We start from the raw sequence: 22,245 nt of genomic DNA, 5'->3' as shown, positions 1-22,245 counted from the left end.
TTCCAGTGATGGCTGCTGAGTGCCCTAAGAGAAGTGAGATGGTGGTCTCAGTTCAGTCCCTAGCAGACATTTGTTCACACCATATGAATCACCACCACAGCTGGCATTAATTGGTCCATTTATTGGCAATCACAGTAAAGACACAAAAAGATCTGGAAAAAACATACTTTTCCACAGGGTGAGGCCCCCTCTTCTAGTGGTGGAAGCATATCTGCAATGCTCTTAGAGAGATGACAGTCACCTCTTTTTGGTAAGAAAGACCATGGCTCAATCACTGATCAGTACAACATTTCATGATGTGATTTTACAATGGGGCAAAGTTTTTCACTTAGTATTAAAGTAAATATTATATGTGCCCACCATTGCTGATGTGGCCTCAATAACAACCTTTTTCACAGCAGTTATTATGCCTGTCAGCAGCCTCTCTCAGTATACACAGGTAAATGTAATACCACTGCAACAGTATGACTGTTGGCTGACTCATTCTTTATTTTCAACACAGAAGAATTTTATTAGAATGAATGCATTTATCACAATAGCATGTGTTTATTTTGAAAACATTACCCATACATTTATTTGACAAATAATTGCATCTCCACAGTGCAAGAGAAGCATCTATTTTAGTCAATGGTTAGTAATATTACTTTAAGCATACCAATGTACAATTTATATCCAAAATTTGTACTTTTAAAAAACAGAGCTCTCTCTGGAACATTAACAAATAGATTCTAATGCACTGCTGAAATATGAGTCTTCCACAAGCAGGTGGCTTTCTTCGCATTAGTTGCTGATTCAACAGCAAGTACTTGATATTCAGATGAATAATTTTTTGAGAGGATTATTCACCACAACTTTACTGCAAACAATCAGCTGATGTCCTGGGTAATGATGACTGAACCATTTTCACAAGCTATCTCCCTCCCACCGACACACACACTGCAGCCTTTGCTTGTAGAGTATTCCTCACTACGTATTTCAAATGACAGCAATTCTTTCTCCATCAGTACGGAGTAACTAAAGCAGGGGCCTTCCTATGTGTGCACAAACTACATCGTTATGATTACACAGCAGCTTTCCTCATTCAGGGATTCTTTAGACATTCTCCATGTCCCATATATAAACTGCAGTTCAAAGCCTTATAGAACTGCACTGCTTCCACTACAGGGTTTGAACAATACAGTCCACAGCTGTGGAGATCAGAATAAGGGCCGGAACAAAGCCTGTTTCAAACTTGTCATCCCATCAAAACAGATACCATTATACATCAGCATGAAACTCATATGTTATCAAGCCCCTCTTTCTAAGGCTTAAATTGGTCACAGATCTGTCATTACTAGGAACAACTGCATTTGTTTGCAACATATTTTTAAATCTCAGAGTGGTTCTTTAATACACTTACAATGTCCTGTCAGCAGCTATTTACTTGCCTCAGACCTGATTCAGATACTTTTTTTTTTTTAATAGTTCTGTGACTCCAAAGTGATTCAGTCCACTTTAAGCCTTGTCTTCTTCCACAAGTAAGCTTTATTTCTGTGAATGGGATGGTGGTGCCAATGATTCTGAGGAGAGGCCAAAAATCTTTTAATGCAGGGATATTTAATATCAGGTCCATTTGAGGTACTGATTCAGATTCTGCAGAATGCAAACTCTTTTAAAGTAAATTTCTAGGGTTGTGAAGAGAGTCTTTCAAATGCAAACCAAGCATTAACTGATACAAAACTGAAGTAAAGTTGCCTTCCTGTATCTGCAACAGCCTGAAGCAACTCAGAGATGTAAGCATTCAAAGCAATGAAATGCTAACTCTCAGAAGTCATTAATCATATTTCCAAAAATTACCAAAATTATGTGCAAAAGTCTGATAACTGCCAAATTATCAAATAATCAAAGGACAAAAAATAATAGCAGCCCCATGAGTGCCTGGCATATATAGAATCATAGGACTGGAAGAGACCTCAAAAGGTCATCTAGTCCAGTCCCCTGCACTCATGGTAGGACTAAGTATTATCTAGACCATTCCTGACAGGTGTTTGTCTAACCTGTTCTTAAAAATCCCCAATGATGGAGATTCCATAACCTCCTAGGCAATTGATTCCAGTGCTTAACCACCCTGACAGTTAGGAAGTTTTTCCTGTTGTCCAACCTAAACCTCATTTGCTGCAATTTAAGCCTGGTGCTTCTTGTCCTATCCTTGGAGGTTAAGAAGAACAATTTTTCTCCCTCCTCCTTGTAACAACCTTTTATGTACTTGAAAACTGTTATGTCCCCTCTCAGTCTTCTCTTTTCCAGAAGAAACAAAACCAATTTTTTCAATCTTCCCTTATAGGTCATTTTTTCTAGACCTCATTTTTGTTGTTCTTCTTTAGACTTTCTCCAATTGGACTTTCTCCAATTTCCTGAAATGTGGCACCCAGAACTGGACACAATACTCCAGCTGAATCAGCACAGAGTAGAGAGGAAGAATTACTTCTCATGTCTTGCTTACAACACTACTGCTAATACATCCCAGAATGAGGTTTGCCTTTTTTTTTTTTTTTTTTTTACACAACAGTGTGGTACACTGTTGACTCATATTTAGCTTATGGTCCACTATGACTCCCAGATCCCTTTCTGCAGTACCCCTTTCGAGGCAGTCATTTCCCATTATGCAAAAAGAAAAGGAGTACTTGTGGCACCTTAGAGACTAACAAATTTATTAGAGCATAAGCTTTCGTGAGCTACAGCTCACTTCAGCTGTAGCTCACGAAAGCTTATGCTCTAATAAATTTGTTAGTCTCTAAGGTGCCACAAGTACTCCTTTTCTTTTTGCGAATACAGACTAACACGGCTGCTACTCTGAAACCTGTGATTTCCCATTATGTATGTGTGCAACTGACTGTTCCTTCCTAAGTGGAGTACTTTGCGTTTGTACTTATTGAATTTCATCCTATTTACTTCAGACCATTTCTCCAGTTTGTCCAGATCATTTTGAATTTTAATCCTAACCTCCAAAGCACTTGCAACCCCTCCCAGCTTGGTATCGTCCACAAACTTTGTAAGTGTACTCTCTATGCTGTTATCTAAATCATTGATGAAGATATTGAATAGAACCAGACCCAAAATTACAAATGTAAATGTATATGTACACATGCATATATACAATCATCCAAGCTTTGCCACTGAGCAATGATGAATATACTAGTAATGTCCATAACTAGCAGCTTTGTTTTTACAAAATTGTCATTCTACCTTTGATCATTGTATAAACCCCAGAATCTGCAGATCTACTAGGCACCAAAGGGAAGATATGCACCTACTGTTTGTAGCTCCAACTCATGAATCGTAATAACTATATAATTAAGCCAGTTCCCCAGAATGCTTCGACAACCCCACTTTAATATTACGTGCCCAGTGCCCGCCAGCAACAACTGCACCATCTCAGCAAGTCACACACACACACAGAGAGAGCGAGAGAGGGCGATGTGGGACTAAAGGTAACACTCAAAAGTCCTACCAATATGTCCCAGAGAGAGGTCATCCCGAACCCCATTCCCGCCCCGCCCAGCCTCCCCATACAAGCTTCAGGTACATCAGGCTAATCCAGGTGCAGTTGCTGAGACGCCCCCCGCCCCCGCCAGCCCCGCCCGGCCCCAGAGACCCCCCCCCCCCGGCCACCGGCCGCCCCACAGAGGCCCCGGCCTCCCAGAAACGCCAGTCCCGGGGTGACCGGGACACTGAGGTCCCCACAAGCCCCCCGGGGACCCATCTAGCGGCCGCCCCCGTGGCTCTGCCCCCTCACCTGCCGCGAGCGGGACACGCCCCCTAAACACCTCGGCCGCAGCGGCCACAACAGCGACCCTCACCCACTTCCGCCCCGACAACGAGTCACTTCCGCTGCCGCTGAACACCACTTCCGCCCCTACTCTGCCCCGCTCCCGTTCTAGGTCCTAGTGCCGGGCCGGGCTGGGACCAGCAGCCAGGGGGCTGACATGGGGGAAGGGGGCAAAGGGGGGCGATTGTCCTGGGGCCGGGCTTAGGGGTCCCCAAAACGCCTGTAACGTTCTGTGTCAATTAAGTGACGGGGGCGGGGGAAGGCAAACGATGTACCCGGGCCCCCAATGTCTCCGCACAGGCCTGGCAGCGCTGGGAGGGGGTGGGGGGCTGGGAAGCGGAGGGGTCCCAGTGCTCACGCACCCCCCTGCCCCCGGGCCTGGCCTGAAGCCCCAGCCGGCCGGGAGCAAGTGCAGAACGGGCACCGTGCACCGGCCTCGCCCAGCCCTGGGAGCCCCCCGCGTCCCCACGCAGCCAGACCCCCAGCTGGGGAAGGGGCCTGTCACTTTGACACGAATTGGTGGCTCGGTGTCACGCAGCCCGACCCGTGGCCCTGGATCCACACAATCAATAGTGCCAGTGGTTGGAGGGGAAGTGGAGACTTCACCATGCAGTGCTTAAAGTCCCCAGGGCTGCTGCTCCCAGCCCATGGGAATCCCCTCAGGCACACTTTTTTCAGACCACCTTAAGCCCTGGCTCCATGCTCCCCAGCCCCAACGGGTGTCCCAGCACAGCTATCACACTGTCTTTAGGGATACTGCTGCTGCATGTCGCATGAGAGAGGTTCTCAACCACTGCCATAGCCTGACCCCATCTTACAACAGAACATAGTTCAGGGCCTCCCCTCTCTGATATAATCACAAAGAAAGGGAAGCTGATCACACTCCTCCTGGACCTGATCCTGGCCCACAAAAAGAGAAATGAACATATGACTTAAAAGAAGGTCACAAAACAAACATTCCACTGTCTCCTCTGCCTCTGTTTCCAGCTGCCTTTCTGCTTCTGCATTTCTCGGATTTGGGGAATAGTGAACATCCGACTCACATGCACTTGTTCTCCCTCCAGTGCTTAGTTGAAGAGCTGGGCAATGAAATACTATTGTTGTTGTTTTAAATGGTGACTATTTGCTGGAATTTTTTGAATCAATTCTAGGTTCTGCTTATGCCTCTTTCGCGTTCTCTTTCTACAAACACCCAAGCAAACAACTTTACTAGCACAAATATTCATGGAAAGTGAACTTCAAAGCGGTGTGCAAAAATATTAATCAAACCCAAAATTTAATTGTGCATGTACAAGTCATTAGTCCAAAGGTATATGCATGCCCATCCACTCAAGTGTCAGAAACAATGCCAGGGCACTTATTTGATCAGTTACAACTTAACACAATGTGAATAGCAAATATCAAGTATTGAATGCTCACATAGAACTATTTGTGATTGATACATAGAGTTAAAAACAGCACAAAAATGTAGGCAAATAATTCAAACTACATTTAAGGAAATCAAGATCTGCTCATGCATATTCAACTGGGGGGGATGCTAAATTCATTAGATAAAATACCAATTGCAAATTATTCACTTGGCTATGCTTATTTGCTGTGGGATCCAAAGTTATGAACACTTGTTGCAGGTTAAGGTAGAAAGTGATATCAAACTGGTTGGAATTCTAAAGCATATTAGCAGCAACATAACATTTTGGGAGCTCACAAGGAGAGCGAGCACAGTGCTCGCCCATGTGAAGTCTTAACGAAGGGACCAGATCATCAAGTTGTTTAGCATTTAAAGTGTACCATTAAATCAAGGAGAGAGAAAACAAGGTGAAAATTTCTATCAGAAGAGGAAGTTGTGAGGAATATAAAGCCTGCCGCCAATACAACACTGAGAATGAAAGCAATAAGGCCTAGCTGAGTCTGAGCAAGGAGCGTGTGTGGGTGTCAGGACCTGTCAGAAACAGAATATGGGAACGGATGTAGAAGCAGCAATCCAATCTATTCTGATCCATTTTTATTATATACTGCTGATGGAAAGCCCTTCAAGTGCTTTGCAATTACTCAGATAAAAATCCAATTCAATACACTCAGAAAAATCAAATTAAAGAAAGAGGAGGTGGGTGCAAGGCTGGGCCAGCCCCACTGAGAATGAAAGAAGAAAGGTAGAGAGAGAGCTACTGCAGGCATCGGGCAGACAGAAATAACAGAACTAGGTAGATAAGAAGAAGACCATGAGAACCCCAGTAAGGCACTGGGAGGAAAGAGAGAAAAATTAGACAGCAGGAGAGCAACAAGAATAGACTGGGGCCCAGCTAAGAACTGGTATCAGGATGGCAATGGGACTGGCCAGAATCTCAATAAGAAAGTGGTTGCAAGTGGGAGGGAAGTAATAATATTCTGAGCTCCAGTAAGGCCTTGTCATATACCAAAAACACAGACCAAAAAAACCTTTCCCCTGTAGTCTAGATAAGGCCTAAGGAAATGGGAGATGTGATTGGACTAAAGAATTTAAAAAAATAATAATCTTGAGGCAAATTAGAAAAAGCAACTGTTTTACTATGTGTTTAATTAAACTACGCAAGCAAGCTGACAGGGTTAGCCTCTGGCTTACTTCTCATCTCCACCCACACAATTATTCTGCAGATACTGAGTGACACCACTCTCAGTCAGTGAAACTGGATAAAAACCTATCCAGAACAATTTTCATTGGCTGATTAGTTATTTTGATGACAGGACCCTCTTACATTGCGAGTACTGAAAACTGATTAACCCACCCATGGGCATCATTCTCCTTCCCAGTTCTCTGCATTGGCAAGTTTCAGCAAACAAATTCAAATCAGACAGTATAGCTTTTCTTCCCCTGCTTAAGAGAATACTGCCCACTGCTCTATAGGTGAGGGAAGAAAATGTAGGGAGCCCCGTCTCCCTATGCAACCAACAGAACATGATATCTAGGGTACAAAGAGATGGCCTCAGCTAATATGCCAAATCATTCGTCTTCCTCTTATCTATCTACATCTAGCTATCTGTGTGCTTGTCAGTCTTGCTAGTATTCCATCACAGTAATATCTAAACTCTTCTACAACGTCCACAGTTCCTGCATAAAGACAAATTTTCCCGATAGGCTGGATTTATTGCTGTTATCAACTCATCCTGATCACTCATTTATTCTCCTATCATAACCTCAAACTCCATGCAAAAGGCAAGTCTTTTAGATTTGCAATAGATTTGACAGCTTTTCACACAGGTTCAAGGAACTGTACCTTTCATCTAGGAGTTTTTACTTAGGTGGAAAAAAAAATGGAGAATTGAGAACATGACGTTATTTTGTTCTTCCTGTTGCAGCAACATCTTTTAGCAAGCAAAGACATTTTGTGTAAGTAATTCATGCCTCAGTTTCCTCACTTGAAAAGTGGAAATAATAATGGCTTTCCACCTTTATGATCTTCAGATGAAAAGCGCCATGTGCTATTATTATATTTTCCACTAGGATTTAATAACAGAAACCCCAGAACCTGAGAGAACATGTGCAAAGGGAAGGTGAGCAGAACTAGGGTGCTACCATGCATGTGTGTTTTGGAGTTCTCTCAAGTTTCTTTTAGTTAGCTGAATAGCTCTTGCCAAACATTCAAGAGGAGCAAGCTGAGTCTCAATTTTGCACAGCGTCAGGCCATAACCAGAAAACATACCAGATCTGATTCCAAACTTCCCTGTAGTTAAGGTTTTTCAGATCTGAGGCTTGGTTTGACCCATGATAAAGACCAGGCCTGGACACTGCAATTGAATCTGGAACTGAACTATCCTAACCTTCAGGGATGTTCAGACCCCAGGTTTTGGTTCAGGCTCAACTCTAGTTTTCCACTTGTGGTACAGAAATAAAGACAGCTTGGAACAGATTGAGTTGCTGTTCCTATATCTGTTCCCTGTTCTGTTTCTGATGGCAGAAGCACTCTCTTTAGTGCAAAATATTTCTCAGTACAGGCTCACACAACACTGGGATCACACAACACTAAGCAATATGGCACATTAGTCAGGAAACCAAGCAATATAATAGAAGGTGCTACCATTTTTTCCTATAACTCTAGTTGCTCATACATAACCTTCTGTATGAAGCACACTCTGAAGCAGAATTGTAACATGGGGGTAACATGAGGCACAGCTGAGGCTACCACTCCCCCTCTCACTCCTCACCCTTCCCAAACCAGAACTGTGATGCATCCTCCCTTCCCCCAGCCATGTGTCCTTGGGGAAAGAATCTGCAAGGAGAACCTGCTGGAGACTGAAGCTGGCATTGCAGAGCAGTTGCAGGAGCTTCTTACGGCACAGCCCACAAGGGGAAACTGACCAGCAGACTCAGAGCGCCTGGCATGGCTGCTTTCCCCCTGACCCCTCAGCCCCCTAGGAGGGCATGGATGAATGTTGGGGGGGAGGGGGGCAGCCAGGTGTTCTCTGCTAGCAAGTTAGTTTCCCCCTCATGGTCTGTGTAAGGGGAGGGCAGGAAAGCAGCGAACCAGGAGAGCCAGGCAGCTGAGCTGCTTCCCAAGCATCTGTGCAGTGTACAGTCCAGGTGAGTGACAGAGTGAATTACACCTGGGGGAACTGGAATTCTGCACCTGGCTCAGCTGCTGGGGGTGGAGGGAATGGGATTTCCTCTTCCCCTGGAGCAGCTGGAGCCCCATCAGACCCACTCCCAGGAACCTCCCTGGCCTCACCCACATAGGCGCCTACTCAGTGGGTGTTCCAAGGCTGAAGCACCCATGGAAAAAAAACAGTGGATGTTCAGCACCCACGGGCAGCCCTGCCAATCAGCTCCTCCCCTTCCCTCTCAGTGCCTCCTGCTCGCCACAATCAGCTGTTCAGTGATTGCGCTGGTGGGAGGAGCCAGAGCAAGGGCAGGGCCCGCTCAGGGGAGGGGGCGGGAAGAGGTGGGATGGGGGCAGAGCGGGGGCTGGAAGGGGTGGGAAGAGATGGGGTAGGAGTGGGACCTTGGGGAAAGGGGTGGATTGGGGGCAGGGCCTGGGGTGGAGCCAGGGTTGAGAACCCCCTGGGAAATGAGGAAGCCAGCTCCTCTGTCAGTTCCTCTCCCCTGCTTCCTGCCCTCATCACTGCTCAGCTGCAGGGATGAGGGGTCACTGTATGGGGAGCTCCCCCCCCCCGTCCAGCCAACCCCCTTGCAGTCGGACCCCTCTACACACACCCAGAACCTCCCCCACTTGAATCATCACCCTGCAGAGTCTCACACCCTGCATCCAGAGCCCCCACACCGAGCCCCACCCCCCCACACCTGGATCCCCTGCTGAGCTTCACCTTCCCACTCTTTACACACACACACCCAATATAGAAGTCAAACTATACCTATGAGTGTCAGGGAATTGAACCATAGCTGGACAGGATAAAGGCCCCTAATATTACAGGAGAGGTGGTGACGATACCTCTTACTAGTCTGGGTGAGCCCCAAAACATCACAAAGATCCCTGCCCATAGCAGTTTGGCTATAGGCTAATGCTTTTATTTTTGTAACAATGAATTCCTGGGGAATATAATAACAGAAGGAGGGATCAAACCCAAACTTCCTGCATAACAATGCAGAGTATTCCCACAAGGCTACCAGGCAAGACATCAAACATGATATGTAAGGCCTTTCAAAATAAAATCTTATTAAAAGTATATCGAAACATTAACATTAGCCATTGCTGTAAGACAAAAGAAACAAGCTCAGAACAGGTTTCAGAGTAGCAGCCGTTTTTTTCCACCAAATGCATCCGATGAAGTGAGCTGTAGCTCACGAAAGCTTATGCTCTAATAAATTTGTTAGTCTCTAAGGTGCCGCAAGCTCAGAACAAGAAGTGTTCTAAGGTGACCACCCAGCCAAGTTCTGACCGGACAAACTGCTGAGTTTTTAAAGTCAATACAGAATAAAGCATGCTCATATCAGTAAGACCTCCTGCCTCCAAACATTCAGCCACTGCCCTTTCAGTTGCAACAGCCATTATTTATCCATTTCAGAGTGCACTTATAAATCTTGGCTTGGTTTGTTTTCTTTCCAACATTTTGTCAAAAACTGATTGTAGCCATAAAACATATAAGTGCAATGGTGAAAGAAGGGAGCAATGAAGTTTGCGGTCATTGAAAACTTTAACCCACTAAGAATACTCTTGCTGACTTTTAATAGATGGAAAACATAGAAGTTAAGAGACCTAACTTCTAGTCTTTACTCTGCCACTGATTCACTGTAACTTGGGCCTGGTCTACGCTACGAGATTAGGTCGAATTTAGCCACGTTAGGTTGATTTAAAAATGACTGCGTCCACAGAACCAACCCAGTTCCATGGACCTAAAGGGCTCTTAAACTCAACTTCTGTACTCCTCTCTGACGAGGGGAGTGATGCTAAAATCAACCTTGCTGGGTCGAATTTGGGGTAGTGCAGACGCAAATCGATGGTATTGTCCTCTGGGAGCTATCCCATAGTGCTCCATTGTGAATGCTCTGGACAGCACTTTCAACTCCAATGCACTAGCCAGATACACAGAAAAAGCCCGGGAACTTTTGAATTTCATTTCCTATTTGGTCAGCGAGTTCAGCAGCACTCAGCAGCACAGGTGACCATGCAGTCCCAGAATCGCAAACGAGCTCCAGCATGGACCATAAAGGAAATGGGAGACACTGGATCTGATCGCTGTATGAGGAGAAGAATCTGTGCAGGCAGAACTCCGATCCAAAAGAAGAAATGCAAATATATTTGCCAAAATCACACAGGGCATGTTGGACAGAGGCTACACCAGGGACACACAGCAGTGCCGCATGAAAGTTAAGGAGCTCAGGCAAGCCTACCAAAAGACAAAGGAGGCAAACGGTTGCTCCCGGTCAGAGCCCCAGACATGCCGCTTCTATGAACAGCTGCATGGCATTCTAGGGGGGGACCCTACCACTATCCCACCACTGTCCGTGGACACCTGCAAGGGGGGAGTCTTACGCCGCATGGAGGAGGATTTTGTGGAGGATGAAGAGGAGGAGAATGAGCAGCAGGCAAGTGGTGAATTCGTTCTCCTCAGCAGTCAGGACCTTTTCATCACCCTGGAGCCAATACCCTCCCAAGGCCGGATCCCCGACCCTGAAGCCGGAGAAGGTACCTCTGGTGAGTGCACATTTGTAACTACAGTACAGGATTTAAAAGCAATAGTGTTCATGGTCACCTGGTTGAAATAGGGGAATTTTTGTAAGAGAATAGTAAAAGTACCCTGTTCATGCTGGGCTGTTTGCACTTGGCTAAAATGGATCATCCCAGAGAATAGCCATGCGTTGGCGGGGAGGGCTGAAGGGATCATCCCAGAGAATAGCCACACGGTGGGGTGGGGGTATGTGTGTGCTGCACATCTACCCGAATACTGCAGCCCCTCATTTTAAATGTGAAACCCAACCCATTGCTAGCTCTGGGAAAGGGGGGTGCTGCAATTTGAAAACATTCCCACATGTTATGAAAGTGTAAGAAGCCAACCCAATTTTACTTTCCCTTTTTATCTCCCCCCAGGTGCAAATGTTTCTACGCTCCCCCTATCATCTCCGTCCCTGAGGTTATCGCAGATTAGAAGGCGAAAAAAATGCACTTGCGATGACATGTTTTCCGAGCTCATGCAGTCCTCCCACACTGATAGGGCACAGCTTAATGCATGGAGGCATTCAGTGACAGAGGCCAGGAAAGGATTAAGTGAGCGCGAAGAGCAGAGGCAGGACACAATGCTGAGGCCAATGGGGGAGCAAATGGACATGATGGAGCTGTTGGAGCTGCAGGAAATCCAACAAAAGCACAGACCCCTGCTGCATGCACTGTATAACTGCCTACCCTCCTCCCTTTGTTCCATAGCCTCCTCACCCAGACGCCCAAGAATGTGGGGCCGGGAGGGGTGTGCTCTGGGCACCCAGCCACTCCACTCCAGAGGATGGCCCAAGCAACAGAAAGCTGTCATTCAAACCATTTGATTTTTAAAATTTGTTAGTCTCTAAGGTGCCACAAGTACTCCTTTTCTTTTTGATTTTTAGTGTGGCTACAATAAACAATGTGGCCTTGTCCTTCCCTCCTCCCTCATCCCACCCGGGCTACCTTGTCTGCTATCTCTTTTTTTTTTAATTAATAAAGAAAGAATGTGTGGTTTCAAAACAATAGTTACTTTATTTTGAAGTGGGGAGAGTGGTTGGCTTACAGGGAATTAAAATCAACAAAGGGTGGGTTTGCATCACAGAGAAACACACACAACTATCACACTGAAGCCTGGCCAGTCATGAAACTGGTTTTCAAAGCCTCTCTGATGCGCAGCACACCTTGCTGTGCTTTTCTAATCGCCCTGGTGTCTGGCTGCTCATAATCAGTCACCAGGTGATTTGCCTCAACCTCCCACCCCGCCATAAACATCTCCCCCTTACTCTCACAGATATTATGGAGCACACAGCAAGCAGCAATAACAGTGGGAACAAGTGGGAACAGTCACCAAACAGTGCCAGTGAGCTTTTAAACATCCAAAGGCACATTCTACTACCAGTCTGCACTTTGCTCAGCCTATAGTTGAACTACTCCTTACTACTGTCCAGGCTGCTTGTATACAGCTTCATGAGCCACAGGAGCAAGGGGTAGGCTGTGTCCCAAAGGATAACTATTTCAACATGTTGACATTTCAACATCCCCAACAGTAATTTTCTGGTCTGGGAAGTAAGTCCCTTCTTGCAGCTGCTCGAACAGCCCGGAGTTCCTAAATATGCGAGCATCATACACCTTTCCCAGCCATCCCACGTTGATGTCGGTGAAACATTCCTTGTGATCCACCAGTGCTTGCAGCACCATTGAGAAGTACCCCTTGTGGTTTATGTACTGGTTGGCAAGGTGGTCCGATGCCAATATGGGGATATGCATTCCATCTATCGCCCCACCACAGTTAGGGGGCCCCATTGCAGCAAAGCCATCCAGTATGACCTGCACATTTTCCAGAGTCACTACCCTTGATAACAGAACATCAGTGATTGCATTGGCTACTTGGATCACAGCAGCCCCCACAGTAGACTTGCCCACTCCAAATTGATTCCCAACTGACCGGTAGCAGTCAGGCGTTGCAAGCTTCCACAGGGCTATCGCCACTCGCTTCTCAACTGTTAGGGCAGCTCTCATCTTGGTATTCCTGTGCTTCAGGGTGGGGGAAAGCAACTCACAGAGTTCCAGGAAAGTGGCCTTACGCATGCGAAAGTTTCGCAGCCACTGGGAATCATCCCAGACCTGCACCACTATGCGGTCCCACCAGTCTGTGCTTGTTTGCTGGGCCCAGAATTGGCGTTCCACTGTACCAACCAGCCCCACTGCCTCCTTGATGTCCCAATTGCCACAGCCCATGCTTTCAGGAACATCTGTGTCCATGTCCTCATCAAAATCCTCCTTGTGCTGGCGTCTCTTAGCCCAGTTCTGCATATAGTCCAGGATAATGCTCGAGGTGTTTATAATGCTCACAACAGCAGCGGCGACAGTGAGCTGAGCGGGCTCCATGCTTGCTGTGGTATGGCATCTGCAGGAGAGCAGGAGAGCAGAGTTGCAGCGGAAGTAGTGGATGATGATGGTTAGCAGTCGTACAGCACCCAGGAGGACCAGAATGGCTCTCCCGAGCTTGTCGCTGGGGAGCAGGAGAGCAGAGTTGCAGAGGAAGCGGTGTATGATGATGGTTAGCAGTCCTACTGAACCATCTGCTGACAGCAGCACCCAGGACACAACACCAGCGGTGACGGTGAGCTGAGCTGAGTGGGCTCCATGCTTTCCATGGTATGGCATCTGCATGGAAAAAAGGCGCAAAACGATTGTCTGACGTTGCTTTCATGGAGGGAGGGGCGACTGACATGTACCCAAAACCACGCGCAACAATGTTTTTGCCCCATCAGGCATTGGAAACTTAACCCAGAATTCCAATGGGCAGTGGAGACTGCGGGAACTGTGGGATAGCTACCCACAGTGCACCACTCTGTAAGTTGATGCTAGCTACAGTAGTGAGGACGCACTCTGCCAACTTAATGTGCTTAGCGTGGACATATGCAATCGACTGTATAAAATCGATTTCAAAAAATTGACTTCTATAAGAATGACCTAATTTCATAGTGTAGACATACCCTCAGGCAAGTCATATAACTTCTCTAATCCTCTGACACTTATCTCCTTGGCAAAGTTGCTTGTGATCTAGTGCTAAATGTTGGAGCTGCTCACAGAAATTTGAAGTACTGATGGTTTTATGTGGTTGATATTTTGAATTGTGATGAGAAAAAAAGGAGTCAACACTTTCATGAAAATGTCATCCCACTTTTCAACCAGCTTTGGAGCAGTGACATTTTTCTTTTAAACTTTTAATTCCCAAGGGAAAAAAGATGGTGGTGGTGGAATTTTCATGCCCATTGCATCCTCAATTTTCAAACAACTCTTTTAAGTATTCATATATATTCAATATATGAATCATATATCTTTGATTAGAGAGATTTTCCACAGTATTTTCTTAGTTTCTTACATTAGCTTCAATTTTTTAATTTACATTTTAATACCCCTAGACCAATTGTCTGATTCACATTTAGAGGATCTCTGACTATCTCTAGAAGACTAATAAAAAAGAGAAACAGGAAAAGAGATGCAATTCTATACATTAAAGATTATAGTTAAAAATCATTGGAGAGTGATAAAAAATTTATAATAAAATATGAACTAAATATTGTTGCATACTAATAAATTGCATTACTTCCAATTTAAATAGAGACAGCAGAACAATTGGTGCATTTTTAGGACAGCCTGTTTCCAGACAGAATAATGAGAAAAAAAGAAAGCAAGCTGTATGTATTAATCACTATTTTAATTCTGCATATCATCAACTAGGGCTTGATCCTGAACCATTGAAGTAAATGGAATTTTTGCCAGTGACTTCAATGGGCACATTTTCAAAAAATTAAAAATTAGGGAAAAAAAGTTTGCACCCAAAATTTTGTTCATAAAAATCTTGTTCATGCAGAGATAATTTTAGCATTTAGACAATTTTTCACAGTTTCAGATAAAAACCCAACCAAATCAAACCAAAATACACTGTGGGGGAAGGTCACCCCTTGCAAAGAATTTGACCCAAAGTTGATTGAAGTCAATGGAAAACTCCCATTGACTTCAATGGACTCTGAATCAAGTCCTGAAGCTCTATTTCGAGGCTTTAAAATACAGTTCAGTGGTGCATAGATCTTGGGTTGGCCCTCTTCAGAGGGGTAAATTTTACCCATTAAAAAGAACCAGAAACACCCCTGAATTTAGGGGAAGTTTGGATCTGAACCAAGATCCAAACTTTCCAGCTTGGGCCTATCTTTTATAAACATTAAAGATTTGATTCCACATCTGTACAGACATTTCCTGGAATTTCCTTTTAGAGAGTATCTAGGCTTTGCCCAGCAATACTAAGCACTTTTGCTTTTCTTTCCCCTTTTGCATGACCGTTTTGCTACTGGGAGAATCTGCTGAGCTGCAGTCCTAGAGTCAACCCACATCCTGCTCTTCTCTGCCTAAAAATGTCTGGGGCCCTTTGCCTACGTTTACAACAAGCTCTGGTGAGTGTGTTAGTGACCAAAGAGTGGTCTCAAAGGCTTGACCTTAGCTGGACTAGGACTTAGCTGTCTTAGTCAGCTGTCTTAGACAGCTAAGTCAAACAGAATTAGGACTAAGCAGCTGGAGGTACTGGCTTATGAGGAAAGATTCAAAGAACTAAATAACTTAGCCATAAAGCTGCTGATAGTGGAAGAGGAATAAGAGCCATTTAAGAGTATTTGAAGGATATGAACACCAAAGAAGGAGAGGAATTATTTTAGATGGGCCAAGGGCCAAAAACCCTATCTGGCTTCAAGACTGATCCTGAAAAGTTTGTGGAGGGGATGGTATGATGGGACTGTCTAAAATGGCATGTGGCCCATCCATGACTACCAGTAGCAAAAATCCCCAGTTGCTGGAGACGGGGACACTAGATGGGAAGGATGTGATTTTCCCCTCTGGTGTTGTCTTGACCAGTGATCTGCTAGGTCATCTAGTCCTTGACTCTAGGAGCCAGCCATACCCTGATCTGCTGTGAGAACCCCCACTCCTGGGCTGTTCATGCACAGCCTCTGGCATGTAAACTGCTTCTTGGATTGTGCAACTGAATGACACTAGACAATAACTCCAGTTCCAGACACAACCCTAGGAACTTCCGTCTTGCAGCATCCAGTTATGCCCACTGGATGCTGCAGGCTTATATGAGTTCATCAATGTAACAAAGAAATTGATATGCACCAGGCTTGTTATCCCAAGGGAGGTCTCTGACACACTTCCAACCAAATGCACTACTTCAGGCAGAATAAACAAACAAACAAACAGATTTATTAAATATAAAGATAGATTTTAAGTGATTAAAAGTCAAAACATAACAAGTCAGATTTGGTCAAATGAAATAAAAGCAAAATGCATTCTAAGCTGATCTTAACCTTTTTAGTGCCCTTACAAACATAGATGCTTTTCACCACAGGCTGGTTGGTTGCTCTTCAGCCAGGATCTCCCCTTTGATCAACGCTTCAGTCGCTTAGTGTGGTGTCTGTAGGTGTAGGTGGAAGAGAGAGAGAGCAAGCATGGCAAATGTCTCTCCCTTTTATCATGTCCTTTCTTCCCTCTTGGCTGTCCCCAACCCCCTTCAGAGTCAGGTGAGCATTACCTCATCACAGTTCCAAACTGATCAAAGGAATGGGGGTGACTCCCTCGAGAGTCTAACAGATTCTTTTGTTGCTGCCTAGGCCAGTGTCCTTTGTTCCTGTGAGGCTGGGCTGGGTTTGTCCCATACCTGCCCTGATGAGGTGTGAACTGCCTCTCTGCTCTTGGAGAGTTTTTGCATGGGCTTGCTTTAAGCCATGAGGATACATTTTCAGCCTCATAACTATATACATGAAATTATAACCTATAACATAATATTATTATAACAACCATGCTCAGTGCATCATGAGCCTTCTGAAGACACCCAACATGACAGACTTTGCATTGGATACCACACAACCATTTTACAAAGATGAACATGGGGGTGTACGGTGTTTCCCCAAGGTACAGAGTGTTCTGAGTTACTACAAAGAATTCCTTCCCAGGTGTTGGCCTGGTGGGTCTTGCCAACATGCTCAGGGTCTAAGTGATCACCACATTTGGGGTTGGGAAGGAATTTTCTCCTGGGTTAGATTGGCAGAGACCCTGGGGGGGTTTCATCTTCCTCTGCAGCAAGAGTCACTTGCAGATTTAAACTACTATAAATGGTGGATTTTCTGTAACTTGAAGTCTTAAACTATGATTTGAGGACTTCAGTAACTCATCCAGAGCTTGGGGTCTATTACAGGAGTGAGTATGTGAGGTTCTGTAGCCTGCAATGTGCAGGAGGTCAGACTTGATGATCACGATAATCCCTTCTGACCTTAAGGTTTATGAGTCTATGTGACTAACAAGGAGTTATGGAATGAAAGTAGGCAAAGGAAAATGTAAGGTCTCCATCAAGAATATTTGCTACTACTGAGACTGATTTCCCAACGGAGGTGGTGGTAGCCCCATCTCTCATCTCATTGTCTAAGAGTCCTGGGGTTTATTCTTGGTTCTGCCACTGGTTAGCTGTGTAAACTTGGGTAACTTCTCTGTGCCTCCATTACCTCCATTTGTTAAATGAGGTGACAATGACCCACAGGCTTAACTGATTTATGACTGGTGCTTACTTTTTGTACAACTTCTAACCTTAACATCTCTTGAATGAAGGTAAAAATTTCAAAACTGCGTATGTGACTTAGACTCCTAAATCACACTGAAAGACACTAGAACGTAGGTCCCTAAGTACCTAAGTCATTTTGAAAATGGAACTTAGGACTCAAGCACTTTTGAAAATGTTACCCTAAGCAATAGAGATGGCAGGTCAGTATGTGTCCTGAATATGGAAAACATGCGTTCTTTTAAAAATGACAAAGAAAATGATGTTCTGAACACATGGCCATTTAGGTATGATCTGCAATGGAAAAATAAAAGGAATAGCAATTTAGGGCAAGAAACTGAATTGCTAGGTCTGAATCCTGATGTTGGTGAGATCCCACAATAGGCTTACAACATGTCACCCTTCCTTGTGACCACAGATCTTACTAGGTGAAATTCACTCTGTGCAGAGGTCCAACACAATGATTATGTATCACTTGTGTCCTCAAACTAGGACTTAAATGGGTCTGTGCTGACCTGGTGCACAGGAGTGAATTTCACCCTTGGTGAGACAGGCCCTATTGACCCCCTTTTTGAGGTCCAAATTTGAATCTGAAGGGATTTAGTACTAAGCAAGCAATAAGGCACAAATAAATATAAATATCTTTGGTATGAGCAATGGAAGCAGTTAGTGAAACTGGAAAGGAGTTGTGCATCTGTAATGAGCATGCCCTTAGGCATCAAATTGTTCACCAGGCTACCATCAGATTTCCAAAATGTTCAAGGAGAAATAACTGTACTTTGACCAAGGCCTCCACTGCTCATTAACATATGGGTACATCTCTTCCCATGTGAGTCATTGCTTGTGCTTTGTAAACAGTTGGTAACAGCTTCTTTCCGCTTTCATTCAAACACAGAGTAGCTGCAGTAACCATATAAAAAAGTAGCAGCAGGCAAAAGCTGATTTTTACTGATGTCAAGGGAGAAATGTTAATTACCTTAAAATAGTATAGTGGGCACTTGGTGGTACCAGCTAGTGGTTAAGATTGCAGAACAGTTTCTGCTCATAACTTCCTGAAACTTTCACCTATGGTGCTGAAATCATTCCTCTCAATCTGCCACACAAGATGCAGTTTTGTGAGAGACCCAAAATGAGGGACACCAAAAAAGCGATTCACACAGGAAACTTACAATGCTGTGGGGATTCCTTCTTTTAGTGTGCATAACTCTGTGGCTTCATTTCCATGGATCTTTATTCCTGATGTAAATAACTTTCAACAATAAAAATGATGGGGCACTACATTTATACGGAACATAGACAATTTTGGAATTAAAATGAGGAATAAGTCATAGGCAGGATTTAAAATCTGGGGTCTCACCTTGCATGGGATTGAGCACCCACACTTCACATTGGGCTCTGGGTCTCTGCCCAAAGTGGAATTATTTTACAAAGTTTGAACAAAATCCCTTGAGCTGCTTTGAGTAATGGAAGGGGGGAAAATCAGAGGAATAAAAAACTAATCATAGTCATTTCAATGGAGCTTCAGAAAAAAACTAAGAACGCTGATGCTTGAAAATTAGCATGAACCGAGTCCTCACTGAGGACTAATTTATTTATTTGGTTTATGGCAGAGAGGTAATTTTTTAAAAGGGATGAATGATTGAAAAATTCTTTCTGATCATGCTCAGTGGCCATCCAGATACCAAGCATCAGATATAGCTAGGTCTATAGATGATAGTAGCTAGCTGGCTAGACTGTAAGGGTGAAATCTTGGCCAAACTGAAGTCAATGGCAATTTTGCCACTGATTTCAACAGAGACAGGACTTTACCCTAAGATTTTAGTAGAGTGTAATGAAATCTTGCCATTTTATGACATCACTGCTCACTGTGCACACTCTCTAAGGGGCTTTGGTACAATTGGCCTGTGGAATGCTGTATGGCTGCGTTTACATTAATGAAAATTTCCCACCAGACCTAACTACTAGCTCAGCAAAGCCAATAGTGGCACTGTAGGAAGGCCTAGAGTTTTTACAACTATATTACTTACATCTTTAGAGGAACTGGTTCAGTTAATGTGGTGCTAAAAATGGCAGAAGCTGCTGGAGTCTTGTCTACACTTGCTGGGCCGGATTAACTCTCCTGGGGGCCCAGGGCTATTAGATTTTGTGGGGCCCCTGTATACAAGTCTTTTTCCTGGGAGGGAGTTTGGTGCAGGAGTGAGTTCTGGGCTGAAGCAGAGGACTGGGGTGCAGGGTCTGGGATAGATTTTGGGTGCAGGAGGGAGCTCCGGGCTGGTGCAGAGTGTTGGAGTGCAGGAGAGGGTGAGAGGTGTGGGCTCTGGGAGGGAGTTTGGTGCAGGAGAGGGCTCCGGGCTGGGGCAGAGGGTGCAGGGTCTAGGAGGGAGTTTGAGTGTAGGAGGGGGTTCTAACTGGGGGCAGGGGGCTGGGGTGTGGGAGGAGGTGTGGGGTGCAGGCTCCGGCTGGGAGGCGCTTACCACAGGTGGCTCCCAACTGGCAGCGCAGAAGGGCTCAGGTAGGCTGCCTGCCTGCCATAGCCCCATGCTGCTCCTGGAAGCGGCTGGCTGCTGGCATGTCTCTGCGCGCTACTGGGGGAAGGGGGACAGCGTGCAGAGCTGCCTCCCCCCGCCAGGGGCAGCAGAGATGTGCCAGTAGCCAGCTGCTTTTGGGAGTGGTGTAGGGGCCAGGGCAGGCAGCCTGAGCACCCCGGAGATTGGTGCCTGTGATTTATTTTTGCGGGGCCCCCCTGGAGCATGGGCTCTGGGTTGCAGCTCCTAAAGCCCCTGCCTTAAACTGGCCCTGTACACTTGGGCTCCCGCCAGTGCTATTCCTGGCATGGCTTAACCAGTAGTAGCATCAGTGAGGTTTTTTACTAAATTCCCCTGTGAAGACCCAACCAAGGACTGTAGCCTGCAGCATTATGGCTACATCCTGTGCAGGTACACAAGGTGATGGAAAAGCAGCTCCCTGTGTCCTCTCTCTCAGCTCTAGCACATCTGCACTGGGGCAGACAGAATTTGGACTTGAGTTTGAACAGTTCAATTCACAGGTCAGGAAATGCAAAATTAGTGCCAAAAGCTACATCAGTTCAGCTATATATGGTATTTTCTAGCCTTGTTTTGTTAATTAAATATGCAGCCTAGTATATTATTGTTTATATCCTAAAAATCCATATGATGAAAGATAAAAGATGAGCATTTTGGCAGAGTTCCCAATGCTGTTACAACCTTAACTGCTCCATTTTTATACAATGTTGGATTTTAGCTGCAATCTGCAAGTTGCGTTAATGCCATTTTTGCATTCATTAATAACTGGTTTATCCATTTCCTTTCCTAACTGCTGCAGGAGATTAATTTTAATTTGTTTCTTAAATCTAAAGGAGTGGGCGTGCTCCTACTAAAGTCAATGGAGATTTTGTTACTTGCTTCATTGATAGCAGGATCCATTCCATAATAATTAAATACTTCTTCGTCCACTGAAAGAGTTACAAACATAAACCCTAGTTCAGCAAGCTGCTCCACTCAGGCAGATTCATCCGATGAAGTGAGCTGTAGCTCACGAAAGCTTATGCTCAAATAAATTTGTTAGTCTCTAAGGTGCCACAAGTACTCCTTTTCTTTTTGCGAATACAGACTAATACAGCTGCTACTCTGAAACCTGCACTTGGGCAGAGCCCCATTTACTCCTATGAGGTTCCATGCATCCGCCTGCATGGAGGAATTTATAGGATTGAGCCATAGCTGCAACCACTGAAAAAAAAAGGGAACACATTCCCCCAATTTATTATCCTGTTCACATCACTTTCAATGTGGCTGTAGCACTGACGTGACCTGGTCTCTCTAATCTTTTGTCTATACATCCTATTAGTAGGACAAAAACAGTCTCCTTCCTCCTCTCTCTCTCATTTAATTTGTTAAGCAAGATGGTCCCTATGATACTGGTAGGATTTATATTGGCAGATACTTCATATTTACTTAGACTGGAGGATAGAGAGAAATCCCAAATTCAGATTCTATCAATAAGCTATTTGTTATCTAAATAAATATTTATGGCTGGTGGATCTGACATAGATAAGGCATGTTTATTATTATAGTTACGCTTATTGGGCATGATTTACTTTGGTCTATATTGTTTTAGACTGTTTTCATTTTTCTATAGTTAATTTGTGCTGTTTTCTTGTTTGTATATATTTTGTCATGGTTTGTTGTGTTGTGCCTCTTTTTTGGTGTGTGCTGATCTCTGTAAAAATGCAGCACACAGAACATTTACAAAAATAAACAAAGAGAATGTTTCCAGAGTCATTTCAAAATCCAAGCCATCCCCCAGTCATTTATGTATGAAATGGAGAACAAAGAAGTGCAGAAAGGGAGTTTTTAAATAAATCGTATCTACTGACATGCCAGGGCGGCAATAAATGCCTGATCCAAAGCCTACTGGATGGGCATTGGGATCAGGCCCCACCGCAAAGTGACAAGTTTGGACAATGACTAACTTTGAGAGCTTGAGCCTGGAAGATGATGAAGTACCTCCTACAATGTGCCTAGTCCTCTCAGTTGCTTGGAAACATTCAACACTCTGCAAGATTGGGACTTCACATTCCATGTTTAGCAGGTTAATTTAGAAGAACTTTTTGTTGTATTATTTGTAATTCATTACCACTGCAATAGTCCTCCATAGTCCCTGTTTGGCTCAAATACCCTCTTGCACCT

The 22,245-nt window shown here is 44.7% G+C and overlaps 1 protein-coding gene across 1 annotated transcript in view; it reads right to left on the bottom strand.

Annotated features, from left to right (window-relative positions):
* The window catches only part of WASHC1 (WASH complex subunit 1), a 65,934-nt gene extending 62,043 nt beyond the window's left edge, over nt 1–3,891 (bottom strand). Inside the window, exon 1 of the mRNA XM_038383805.1 lies at nt 3,776–3,891. The gene's annotated coding sequence lies outside the window, so the exon portion shown is untranslated. The remainder of the gene's footprint in view (nt 1–3,775) is intronic.
* Between the last annotated feature and the right edge of the window lie 18,354 nt (nt 3,892–22,245).

The sequence above is a fragment of the Dermochelys coriacea genome, chromosome 1 (assembly GCF_009764565.3).
Source record: "Dermochelys coriacea isolate rDerCor1 chromosome 1, rDerCor1.pri.v4, whole genome shotgun sequence".
In the NCBI taxonomy this organism is placed as follows: Eukaryota; Metazoa; Chordata; order Testudines; family Dermochelyidae; genus Dermochelys; species Dermochelys coriacea.
The sequence above is the reverse complement of the archived record's forward strand: the minus strand, read 5'-3'. Positions and strand labels throughout refer to the sequence as shown.